Source organism: Lissotriton vulgaris, chromosome 3_1 (assembly GCF_964263255.1).
Source record: "Lissotriton vulgaris chromosome 3_1, aLisVul1.2, whole genome shotgun sequence".
Lineage (NCBI taxonomy): Eukaryota > Metazoa > Chordata > Amphibia > Caudata > Salamandridae > Lissotriton > Lissotriton vulgaris.
This window is the reverse complement of record NC_141689.1, coordinates 258,710,068-258,723,752: the sequence shown is the minus strand read 5'-3', so window position 1 is coordinate 258,723,752 and position 13,685 is coordinate 258,710,068.

The window sequence follows — 13,685 nt, the reverse complement described above, 5'->3', positions numbered from 1 at the left end:
CTCTATTCTTCACCTCTGCTCAACACCAGTAAAAATATCTCAGTAACTCCATTCACTCCTTTCTACCACCTTCTTCCCCCCTGAGACCCTTTCATCACCTATCTCCCCCCAGCCCCCCACAGCCCACTGCCCTTCTTTGCATACTTTGCTTCTTCCGCCCACCGTCGACCCCCGCACTCCAACACTCTCCTCGGTCCACCACTTCCTCCTGTCCTCCTTCGCCTAGTCCACTCTCTCCCTGAACCATTGAGCCATCCTTCACTCCGTGCTCAGCACACCTCTTTCTGGAAACTAAACTTGATTTCCTCATCTCACCCATTTCCCTGCTTGAAGCGTCTATTTCACTTCTATGTGCTAAGATATCCCCATCCCCGAACAACCTCCCGAGGAGTTCCTTGCTCCCGCGTCCCATTAGAGCCAACCACAATCTATCCTCCACAGACATTACCAACCTATTGGCTACCTACAAGACCATCAATGTCATTTCCCCTATTCTCGCCTCTCCTAACAACTCTACTCAATTTGCCATTCAGACCATCTCTTCCGTCAGAACTTACCAGCCTCCCCCTCAAGGAGCACCCGCCTTCAAGAATCTAATCCCTATCCCCCTCATCAGTCCAGACACTCATATCACCAAAACAGCTGTGTCAGAGCTACACTGTATGCTCCATAACTGCAGATCTGCAACCAAACACAAACCGGAAATCTCCGACACCATCACTCACCACAATCTCGACATGCTCTTTCTCACGGAGACCTGGTTTACTTGCTTTTGGAACGTCAACACTTGAGAACGGAGGGCTTCCATTTTGATGCTGGAGGAGGTTAAATATTCAATGTTCTGTTCCACTGTCGTAACACTGTCTTCCAAACTTGACCATCTGTCAGTTAGAATTTCTAGTTTAGAGATAGGTTCCTCAACAAATGGACGAAGAGCTCTAATTTCTTCAAGTAATAGGTCTAAAGAAACTAAAGATGGTTGTTTGGGAGGAGAAGAAGGGTCTTTCTTCAGACTTTGCGTGGCATTTTGTTCATGCCGGAGGAAGCCATAATGGTGGATGCTGTGGCGCCCATATGCAATGTATTTGTTGAGTCTTCCATTGAGGAACAATACAAGTGAGATTTAGAGCGAGTTGATCATTTGCGTACCAGAGGTGATGGATGGGATAAAACTTTAATTAGTTTACCCATGCCCCTGAGCAGGGAAAGAACAAAGTATATCAGATTCTGGAAAAGGAAAGTCTATGCTTGGCATGAGCAGCTCTAAAGTAGTATATGCAAAAACCACAGTTTTTGCATTTGTCACCCCGAGTGGGATGGGTATGCTCAGACGTGAGTCCCATGCACTCCACACCACTGGATTCAAGCAAGCCGGGCTGAAGACGGCTGGAATGCCAGAAACCGGTCCTCGGAAGCTTGTTTCCGGTCCATGGAAGGCATGGCTTGGCAGTTCGGGCTGGACTGTCCCCATGAGGCACAGGGTCAGACTGATTTGCATATGGCCATGTCTGAACTGGGGTGGTGTGGAGTGCAAAAAAACGATGGATTTAGGCCCAGATCTCTGTACTGGGGTGAATGTATGACATTGTTCTGCATTCTGTCCATCAACTGTGGTTTTTACATTTGTCACCCCGAGTGGGATTGGTATGTTCAGACGTGAGTTCCATGCACTCCACACCACTGGATTCAAGCAAGCCGGGCTGAAGATGGCTGGAATGCCAGAAACCGGTCCTCGGAAGCTTGTTTCCGGTCCATGGAAGGCATGGCTTGGCAGTTCGGGCTGGACTGTTCCCATGAGGCACAGGGTCAAACTGATTTGCATATGGCCATGTCTGAACTGGGGTGGTGTGGAGTGTAAAAAAACGATGGATTTAGGCCCTGATCTCTGTACTGGGGTGAATGTATGACATTGTTCTGCATTCTGTCCATCAACTGTGGTTTTTGCATTTGTCACCCGATTGGGATGGGTATGCTCAGACGTTAGTCCCATGCACTCCACACCACTGGATGCAAGCAAGCTGGGCTGAAGACGGCTGGAATGGCAGAAACCAGTCCTCGGAAGCTTGTTTCCGGTCCATGGAAGGCATGGCTTGGCAGTTCGGGCTGGACTGTTCCCATGAGGCACAGAGTCAGACTGATTTGCATATGGCCATGTCTGAACTGGGGTGGTGTGGAGTGCAAAAAAACGATGGATTTAGGCCTAGATCTCTCTACTGGGGTGAATGTATGACATTGTTCTGCATTCTGTCCATCAACTGTGGTTTTTGCTAAAGTATTATTGACACCTCAAGAATTTTAAAGTACTCATGCAAAAGAGATGAAAAAGATGAAGTAAGGGCTTGTATCAATGAGCCTCGACTAGTGTAATATGAGAGGGTAAGCCACTTTGCAACATTCAAAACAACTTCTTGTGAATGCCACTGTTTGGTTTTCTCATTTGCAGCTATAATTACTTAGAAGCAAAGGGGAGAGATACCTCTATGACCCTATTCACAAAATATTACCACGTACTAGCCATGTCTCATAGTGAAGCATTCTGCAGCCAGAGCAGTAACATTTCATACAGAAGTTGCACTTAGAGGATAGTATCTGAATCCTCAGTCTTCAAAGTAATGCTCCCTGATATACTGATATACTGAGGTGAATAGGCATGAGGTGGCAACCAACTTGTCTTAAAAATAAAAGTTAGAGGCTGGTCTCCCCGGAACAATTCAATTTGCTGCAAAATGACAAGGTAAATATACATTTGACAAGGAGTTCATCAGGCACTGTTACACACTGGTATACACGCTTAATAGAAAGCAGAAGGTATTGTACTGTACATTTTGATGAGCATATCATCTTACTTCAATTAGCTGAAAGTCCTGGTGGGGCCATGAAGAGATGAACTACCGCGGGTGAAGCGCCCGGCTAAATTCCAAATGATATAGAGTCAAGATTTAGCCACTGCACTCCTTCCCTTTGTGAATTACTCTTATTTTTCAGTTCATGTAGTGAAATGCGTGCGAACAGAAACCGTGAAACACCTCATCACGGGTCAGTTAGAAACAAATCCAATGGGGTACATTACTCCTGCACTCGACTGTCGCACTGCGGTATAGGAAATCTTTCCTTTGTGAAACTCTTCATAATTACGTCATTTTTATCAATTTATCAATATTAATCCAACATTTTAACTCGTGCATCTTCCTTAATAACGCCACTACAGAGACAGCATGTTTGCATTTTGAATTCTTTATTTGTCACTTTCAAACACCAAACGTTGCCAATCCAGGCTTTAACGGAGGCATGTGAGGACAAACATGTTTCAAAAGTGGTTTTATGAAATCAACGTGCTCCCAATGCATTTCGAATTCTATAAATTCTTCGTCAGGGGTTTAACTGAAAATAAGATAAAGACACAATTATGCTGGCTGCTTGACCATTATTAGTTTACTCAAATTAATTACTCTAACTCTGCCCTCCATTAAACAGAAAAAACAACCGATGTTTACACTAACCCATGATACTCCCTCCGTGCTCGAACCCTACCATCTCCCAAATTGTCATTCACCTTGAATCACAACTCCCTCCCAGCTGCACAGGTCCCACTGAACTACACACAATTTACCTTCTCTACGCCACTGCCAGCAGCATAACCTCACTTCACTTCCTCGTGACAAGTACTCTTGATGATTTTCCCTCGCGCTCGTGCCGTTTTTAAAGAGAGAAATCTCCCACCTGTGAGCAATCCAACTATACTCCGCTCCGCCCCTCCTTTTTGTGTACCATACCATTAAACTTCATCTCCCATGGTGCCCCACATCACAGTCAAAGAAAAACATACTCCCTTCGAATTAAATCCACCCCTTTGAAACCTCCAGCAAAATGTGAAAGCTTATGTCAAAAATAATGAGACATCCGAGTGCCCTATTTGTGTGAAGGGTGCCTCGTAGTTCAGTGGGACCTGTGCAGCTGGGAGGGAGTTGTGATTCAAGGTGAATGACAATTTGGGAGATGGTAGGGTTCGAGCACGGAGGGAGTATCATGGGTTAGTGTAAACATCGGTTGTTTTTTCTGTTTAATGGAGGGCAGAGTTAGAGTAATTAATTTGAGTAAACTAATAATGGTCAAGCAGCCAGCATAATTGTGTCTTTATCTTATTTTCAGTTAAACCCCTGACGAAGAATTTATAGAATTCGAAATGCATTGGGAGCACGTTGATTTCATAAAACCACTTTTGAAACATGTTTGTCCTCACATGCCTCCGTTAAAGCCTGGATTGGCAACGTTTGGTGTTTGAAAATGACGAATAAAGAATTCAAAATGCAAACATGCTGTCTCCGTAGTGGCGTAATTAAGGAAGATGCACGAGTTAAAATGTTGGATTAATATTGATAAATTGATAAAAATGACGTAATTATGAAGAGTTTCACAAAGGAAAGATTTCCTATACCGCAGTGCGACAGTCGAGTGCAGGAGTAATGTACTCCATTCGATTTGTTCAATTCCAAAGGAAGCATTTATTAAAATGGCGGTCGTTCCAGTGACGGAGCCACTCCATTGCGCAGAACAAGAAAATAACGCTGCTTACATGCTACTGCAGCGGTTCGAAGACTACTCCTCGTGTGCAGCTCCGATTAGGCCAATTAGGCATTCATTCTGGGACCCGTGAAGGCGGTAAGTAACACCCCAGGTCTGCTGCCGTCACCGCCGTCCTGGGAGAGTCAGGGACCAGCCGCCATTTTCCTTGGGCACTAGCCACGCCCCCGCGATTTGTTGACTGGTCCCTGCTGGTCCCTGCTCTCTCTGCTGTCTCCATTCCTGTACCTGTCTTTGGACAACAATGAAAGTGCAGGAAGGTAACAGAGGAGCAACATATTTTGGAATTATAACTACTTTGTATGACAGGTAACCTTTTTTGAATGGAGGTTAAATGGAGGGATTTGGGGGTTGTGGTTTGATATAATTGTAGTTAGCACTATTAGCAGGGTCTTCATTTTCTTTCCCACTTTCAGGAAGCTCAGCAAGAAGAAGAAAGCATGATCTGCCGAGATTCCTTCTGGTGTAAGTCATATATAGGTATTTGTTTAGAGTTGTTATTTATTTTCTCTTCTTAGATTTTATTTAACAGTCTCATTTTTTTGCATTTTTAAAAACTTTGTTGTATCTGCCCCTTACCTACCTGCACACCTCTCTGTTTTTTCTGTCTTGCCTGTTTATATTCCCCTCTGTTTCCACAGTCTACTTCTTCCTTTTCTCCTAGTTTTTCCTTCCTTTCTACCCTTTTTCTCACTGTTTCATTATCAACATCTCCATTGCCTCTTTCTATGCATTGCCTTATCCTTCCTTTGCGTATTTCTTGCCGGCTTCTTTCCTAGATTTTCTACCACTATGAAAACTTTTATATAGTTCAGTATTTGATTACTTGATTATTAAAATGTAGAATTACACCTTCCAAAGTAATTATAAAAAGTGGCCAGTCAATGTTACGTTATGTTATGTTATTGAAATTGTCTATAGCACACATAGATCATCAGGTCTCTATGCGCTGAGTTGAAATCACCAGTTATGGAAGTCTGTGTCTACCTACATGCTTGGGTAAAAAGCTATGTTTTCAGCTTTTTTTGTAAAGCACATGTAGTCTGTTTCTTGTCTTGAAGCGATGGACAGAGAATTCCAAAATTGGGGTCCTTGTATTGAGCAACGCAACCCTTCTGTCCGTTTACGTCTACATCTGAGGACCTTCAATAGATTTATATGTGCAGATCCAAGAGTGCGCTTTGGGAGTATCTGTGGATCTTAGAGTATATATTCTTGGGGCCTTTGCCATAAACAGCTTTGAAAAGGATAAATCCCGTCTTAAACATAGAGCCCGTGCAGCTCCTTCATCAGCGGCCTAACGTGAGAGCGCCTGTGTTGTAAGTATATGATCCTGGCAGCTTGTTTTTGTATCAGCTGTAGTCGATATTTCTGGTTGCATGGAAGGCCTGGATAGGTTGCTTTAGCATAGTCAAATCTTGACAGGATCAAGGAGATAATGTTTTTAATACTGGAATCTCTGCTAAAGAATCATCACATTTTTCTGAATTTCCGTAATTGGGAAAAAAACAGGAGGAAGTGAGACGAACCAACCTGAGATCTCATGGATAGATCTGCGTCAATTTGTATGCCAAGGGTCTTTGTTGTGCTCTTTGGAATGGGTGCAGAGCATAGCTCCGGAGGCCAATGAGCAGGAGTCCAGTGGATCAGTTTATTGTTGGGGATAATAAACTCTGTTTTTTCGGAGATTAGTTTTAATTGGTTGTGGTTCGTCCAGTTCCTAATGAACAACATGGTGTTCCTTAGAGACTCCTTGGAGTCAGTTGAGTCATTGATAGTAAATATCAGCTGCATGTCATCAGCATAGTTATAGATTGTTGCCTTCATTTGTTGAAGCATGCGAATTAGGCGTTGAATATAGATATTGAAGAGAAAAGGAGATAGAGATGAGCCCTGCAGTACTCCACAGTTCAGTTCATTTAAATTAAGAGAAGTAGATGAGATGGGTTTATGTTCTTCTTGACCACTCATACTTCCCTATTTTCCAACCCATTCTATCCCATCCCTTCCCACTCCCACCCGTCTGGTGCCTCAAATTATCCCTCATTGTCTTTCTAGGTTTCTTCTTCATATGCCATCTCTTACACTGGCCCCTCTTGTGCCTTCCTTTAACCACTCAACCTGTCCATAACCCCCACCTCACCCCTAGCCCTGGTCTAAATATCTATTTTACTTGCTCCAGTACAAATCTAAATCCTGTTTGTATCATGCATATGTATTCCTAAGCATTACAATATTGTTGTTTTACACTGTTAGAAATGGGGGTCTCTAGTTGGCAGGGGTAAGTATCTTTGCTTCTAGTCAGGGTAAGTGGAATACACTTCTAAAACAAATCCTGCTCACCCCCTTGGTAACTTGGCATGAACAGCCAGGCTTATCTCAAAGACAGTGTGTAAAGCATATGTGAACACATACAGTAATACAGTGAAAACGCTACAAATGAACACCACACCAGTTTAGAAAAATAAGTAATTTTTATCTAAACCAAAACAAGACCAAACAACAAAAATCCACAATACAGTGATAAAAATATGCACAGCAACCTCCATTGTCAGTGTGAGCCCTGGTTTCAGACACACCACAGGTGGGCGGAGCAGTAATTGTAAATGTAAATGTAAATGTAGTTGAGCTTATATAGCGCACAGCTACCCACAGTGGGTGTCCCGGCGCTTGCTTAGGGAACCCATCCTGATATTCCCCTGTGTGATAGCCCCAGCAGGTATCCACAAGGTGAAAGTCAGGCATCCCGCCGCGAGGGGCCGTTGTGGAGATTAAGCAAGCTAATGCCCAGAGTCGCAGAGTGTGAACCCGTGAGTCGAGAAGGCACCAGAGCGAGAATTATAGAGTCAGTGGAATTTTTAGCCCAAGACCCGCCGAGGCGGGGAATTGAACCCTGGTCCAGGACCGATCTCAGCTTCCGGGTCTGCCGCCTTTAACCCCTGAGCCACACTTCTCCACTGTGGAAGGGAGGCACACCCATACTCAGATGAAGGTGCTATTCCTCCCACCACTCCAAATGCAGACCAGGCCTATTCAGCCCAGTCCTGACTCATCAGACTTCTGGATCTACTGCCCCTCTCTAGCCCCTGTCATCCAAAATCCAGACATGCAATACACACACCTAGCAGAGTCACACTGGATGGTTAGGCAGGAAAATACCTACTTTTTTTCAAAAACAGAATGTAAAAATCACCCTCACTTAAAGATGCACTTTAACATTCTGACTTCAGGCATACTAAACTTTACTTTCCTTTCTTGTTCCTAGGTTCAGTTATGTTTATAAGATGTTATAAACAAACTCCCCATGCTGTGATCTGGGAAAAGATAGCCTTGCAATAGTGAAGAACGAAATTGGCAGTATTTCACTATCAGGTCATCCCCCACACATCAGGGCATGTCCTACCTTTCACATACAGTGCACCCTGCCCACAGGGGTACCTCGTGCCTACCTTAGGGGTGACTAATATGTAGAAAAGGGAAGGTTTAGGGACTGGCAAGTGTGTGCACTTGCCAAATCCACATGGCAGTCCCAGACTGAACACAAGCTCTACAATGGCAGGCCAGAGTTAGATTTTACATGCTGCTTTTGGTGGTGGCACAATCAGTGCTGTAGCCCACTAGCAGCATCTGTTTTACAGGCCCTGGGCACATGCGGTGCACTGTACTAGGGTCTGACTAGTAAATCATATATGCCAATCATGGGACCATCAATCCATAAACACAATTTACACAGCGAGCATATGCACTTTAGCACTGATCAGCAGTGGTAAAGTGCCCAGAGACACAAAACCACCAACAACAGGTCAGAAAATATACAGGAGAAAGGCAACATTTTCTGGGATGACCCTGCAAAAAGAGCCAAGTCCAACACAACCCCCTTCCAGCCTAAAGCCAGCGTAGACTAATCAATACCTTGAAAGGCTTCCCTGCTTGGGGCGATAGAACATGGACCTTGGCCATCAACAGCAGGGGCATACTAAAGTTCCACGCCAATCTGAACCCATTTGGACCCCTCTGTCCATACTCTTAGGGCCCACTAAGCTAACCCATGGGGAACCCTTCTCCTCACCTGTGGACACCATCTGTGCAGCACCTAACCTTAGCTTGCTCACAGGTGTTTCCCAACAGACATACAGTATACACATGGCCAACACAGAGGTGTGGCCCAGTCCATCCCCGGGGTGTGACTCCTGTCCACCTCCCAGGAGCAACTCTGTCCACCAGGAGAGCAAGCCACAGTGGCCTCTAACAGCTGTACGTGATGAGAGCCAGACCCCAGGCCTTTCATGGTTCTCCATCCTCTGTGGTGTCAGAGAGTGGGAGGCAGTAGCTCCAGGTGCCCGGGCACCCTTTGTCCACTTTCCCTCCTGTCAGGTCAGGGATGACATCCTCACACTGACCCTCCAGCTCCGGACCTGTACCCGGTGACTGGACAGGAGACTGGGGTGGGCTTTCCCACACCTGGTCCTCCTCCTCGGGGCTTTGCACCCGTCCACTTGGAGTGGGACCCCTTTCCAGAATTGTCAGGTCACCTGTAGCAAGTGTCCTGCACAATTCACCCACCAGGTCAGGGGTTCTATCCTGCAACTGGGATCCCAGCTTAGGGTCTCTTTCCTTAGATTGGACAGAGGTCAGGGGTGAGGCTGCCCTCTCCCCACCCCCTTACTGGGGCCCTGCACCCTCCCATCTGGGGTGGTGCTCCAGAAGACAAACTGGTAGGGGCACTGTTAGCAGTTGCCCCCTCCTCCAGATCAAGGGGTATACCCTGAGCCTGGCCATCCAAACCAGGGTCTGTACCCTTAGGCTGGACCTGTGCCTGGCAACCCAGGACTCCCGGGGAATACATCAATCCTCTGCACAGTAAACACACCCCTCTAGAGTTGTGTCAGAGTCTGCCTGGTGCATGTCTCCAGCCTCCTGTCTACCTGCAGAGCTCTGACCTCACAGCTGGCAACCCTTGACCCACTGGTCCTTGCACTGGGGATTGCATCCCTCTCTCACCCCTCTCTCGGGACTCATGCACCCTCCCCACTGGAGCAGTGCGGACAGACACCAGCACAGGTGAATGCTAGTTACAGCAGTCTTCCCCAGCTCAACAGATGCCTTGGGATCCCCCCCAAGGGATGGCATCCTGGTAAATACTAGGCGTGTTGCTCACTCATAGAACCAACCATGCTTTGGGACTTCTTCTCCACCGAGACAGGACATGGGACCCTACACCCCTCCCACTACTTTGGGCTACCCCCACCCTCCCCTACCTCACTAGGTTGGGGAAAACCTGAGCCACCTCCTTTTGGATCTCTTCCAAGTGCCTCTTCAGACCCTCTGGAATCCAGCAAAAGGTCCGCCTCCAGTGTGTGCCCTCTGGGGTCAGAGAACTCACTCTTCACCAGGTGTTGGCATAGCTCTGGAAAACAGGGATTTAAAATATGCTGTCTACAATTTGAATCATACAGCCCCACACAGGTGTAAACCAAGCTATCCTTTGCCTTCTCATCCAGTGCCTCACACACGTACCCCACAACACTCTCCTGAGATTGGCAAAACAGTGTCTGAATGTCTCTGTCAGTCAAACCACACTCTTCTGGGCGGTCTCCACACTCACACACCAAGACTTCTACCATGGGGAACCCAACCCCTCTCCCTGCACCTCTCATCTAGAGTCAGTAGAGTGTCCCTCCCACCACTAGGACTAGGAACCCCAGTGCCAGTTCCCCAATCTACCTTAGGGATACAGCGCACCACTGGAGCTACCTCATATCCTTGAACCCCCTGATGTATGTTAACCCCCTCCTTCAAGTCAGGCGCCACATCTCTGGGTGTGTGTACTGCTCCCTCAGCACTAAATAACAGAATGTGCTGCCACCATCTGAGCTGGACTCCACCTCCAACCCAGCCAAGCTCACTTCCTGAGCTGCACACATTTCTTCTTCTTGGGTTACGGCCCTCTTGGCCTCACCCCTCTCAAGCTCTCTCAGACTCTGCTTACAAGCCAGAAGCCGGACATCTTTTTCTGTTTCTCCATCACTTTCAGGAAAGTCCTCCTCCTCAGACTCAACTGGTAGTGCTGGCCCCCAGCGGGGTAACTCATAATGAAATAGGGATGCCTCTAGAGTACCAGAAGTCAAGTTCCATTTTGTAGCAACTAACCAGAGTCCTAGTATCAAAAATACTTCCAGGAGGACACCAGAAAACAGAAAAAACAGTATTTGGTTGGGTAATGGTCTGCACTACAGCAGTAGTGTACATCAATCACTGTATGTAAGACACAAATGTAAGTCCAGATCCTCACCGCTGACCACCAATGTTAGAAATGGTGTTCTCTAGTTGGCAGAGGTAAGAGAAATAAGACCCTTGCTTCTAGTCAGCGTAAGGGGAATACACTTCTAAAATAACCCCTGCTCACCCCCTTGGTAGCTTGGCATGATCAGACAGGCTTATCTCAGAGGCAGTGTATAAAGCATTTGTGAACACACACAGTAATACAGTGAAAACACTACAATTGGACACCCCACCAGTTTAGAAAACTAAGTGGTCTTTATCTTAACCAAAACAAGTCCACACAACAAAATTCCACAATACAGTAATTCAAATATGACTTTCAGATGGCAGAAATAGTTCAGTTCAAAGCAAATTGCAGATGTGACACTTTTCACACAAAGTACCTTGGATGCGTCATGCAAACAAACAAAACAGGCCACAGGAAAGGTGATGTGTCAGTGCCTTACACCCAGGAAGGTGATGCGTCAGTTCCTTGCTCCAGGGGTGGTGATGCTTCTGTTCCTTACTGCAGCGCAGGGGAGGTGATGCATCGGTTCCTTACCGGAGAGGAGGTGATGCATCAGTTTCTTACTGTATGGGGAGGCGATGCGTCGGTTTCTTACTGCATCCCCCAACGATGCGATAAACCTGGCACCTCGATGCGATGCAACAATCTGGGACGATGCGGGGATTCTTCCAGCCAGAGTGGAAAACAGTCTCTAGAGGTCCAAAACAATGGCAGGCACCTCTTTTCAGGTCAGAACTCCCAGCAAGGAAGTTCAGGGGAGCTGGTGGTGAAGTGTTTGTGTCCCTTAGACCTCAGAATAGGAGGCAGGCTCAATTTCAAGCCCTTGGAGATCTTCCTCAAGCAGGGGACACAGCAAACAGCAAAGTCCTTTTCTCCTTTTCTTGGCAGCAAGTAGTCACTGCAGGCCAACCCCAGACAGCAAACAGCACAGGGACAATATTCCTCCTCAGCTTCTCGGCTCTTCTCCTTGGCAAAGGTTCCTCTTGCTTTCCCAGAAGTGATCTAAAAGTCTGGGCCCTTCTTAATAGACCCAAAAATCCTTTGTTCTATGAAGGCAGAGAGTGTCTGTACCAAGCCATAACCAGTTATGTAGGGCACTTTGCAAGTGCACAGCAACCTCCATTGTCAGTGTTAGCCCTGGCTCCAGACACACCACAGGGGGCAGAGCTGTCATTGTGGAAGGCGGGCACGTGCCTATTCAGGTAAAGGTGCTATTCCTCCAACCACACCAAATGCAGACCAGGCCTATTCTGCCCAGCCCTGACTCATCAGACATCTTGAGCCGCTGCCCCTCTTCAGCCCCTTTCATCCAAAAGCCAGACATGCTATACACAAACCTAACAGAGGCACACCGGAGGGTTAGGCAGGAAATACCTACCTACTTTCTAAAAGTGGTATTTTTAAAAACAGAATGTAAAATTCACTAAGCATGGGCGAAAAATCCGTGAGCGGAACGGATTGGGTCAAAAGTTCAAGCTAACTTTTGTAACTCTTTTAGAATGGCGTCGGCAAGCTGCCAGAGCCATTCTAAAATAGTTACAAAAGTCAGCTTCAACAGGAAGCTCTAATAGATAAAGTAAAGCAGGTGCTCGAGTTGAAGGTCAAATTCAGTTACACAATCATTATTCACCCCAAACTTGGGGTGGTTAATGATTGTGTAACTTAATTTGACCTCCAACTCGAGCACCTGCTTTACTTTATCTATTAAACCTTCCTGTTGAAGCTCTTTGTAGCTATTTTAGAATGGCGCTGGCAGCTTGCCGGCGCCATTCTAAGTGGGGCTGAGGGCAGAAGGGCACAAAAGTGGGACAGAGGGCAGAAGGGGATAAAAAATGAGTGGGGCAGAGGGCAGAAGGGCACAGAAACGAGTGGTACAGAGGGCAGAAGGGCATAAAAAACGAGAGGGTGGCAGTGATTAACCAGGCAAAAAAAAAAACAGCGAACACGCAAAGCGCCCCGCGAACACGCAAAGTGCTCTGCGAACACCCGCGAACTCGCAAAAATAAAAAAATCCGCAAATTCGCATGAATTTGGAATTTTGCGGATTGCGAATTCGCAAATCCGCAAATTCGTGGATCGCGAATTCGCAAAATTCGCCCATGCTTAAAATTCACCCTCACTAAAAGATGTACTTTAACATTCTGAGTTCAGGCATACTAAACTTTACTTTTCTATCTTGTTGCTGGGGTCAGTTAAGTTTATATGATGTTATGAACAAACTCTCGAATCCGTCCTCTGGGAACAGATATTCTTGCAATAGTGAAAAACTAAATTGGCAGTATTTCACTATCAGTACATGCCACAAACATCAGGGCATGTCCTACCTTTCACATACTACGCACCCTGCCAACAGTGGTACCTTGTGCTTAACTTAGGGGTAACTAATATGTAGAAAAGGGAAGGATTAGGGACTGGCAAGTGTGTGCACTTGCCAAGTCGACATGGCAGTCCCAGACTGCACACAGGCTCTACAATGGTAGGCCAGAGTCACACATTTACAGGCTGCTTCTGTGGGTGGCAAAATCAGTGGTACATCCCACTAGCAGCATTTTATTTACAGGCCCTGGGCACACACAGTGCACTGTACTAGGGTTTGACTATAAAATCATATACCAATCATGGAATCACCAATCCATAAACAGAATTTACACTGAGAGCATATGTACTTTAGCACTGATCAGCAGTGGTAAAGTCCCCAGAGTCATAAAACCACCAACAACAGGTCAGAAGAAATACAGGAGAAATGCAAAACATTCTGGGATGACCCTGCAAAAAGGTCAAAGTCCAACATACACATATGATCATGAATGTACCA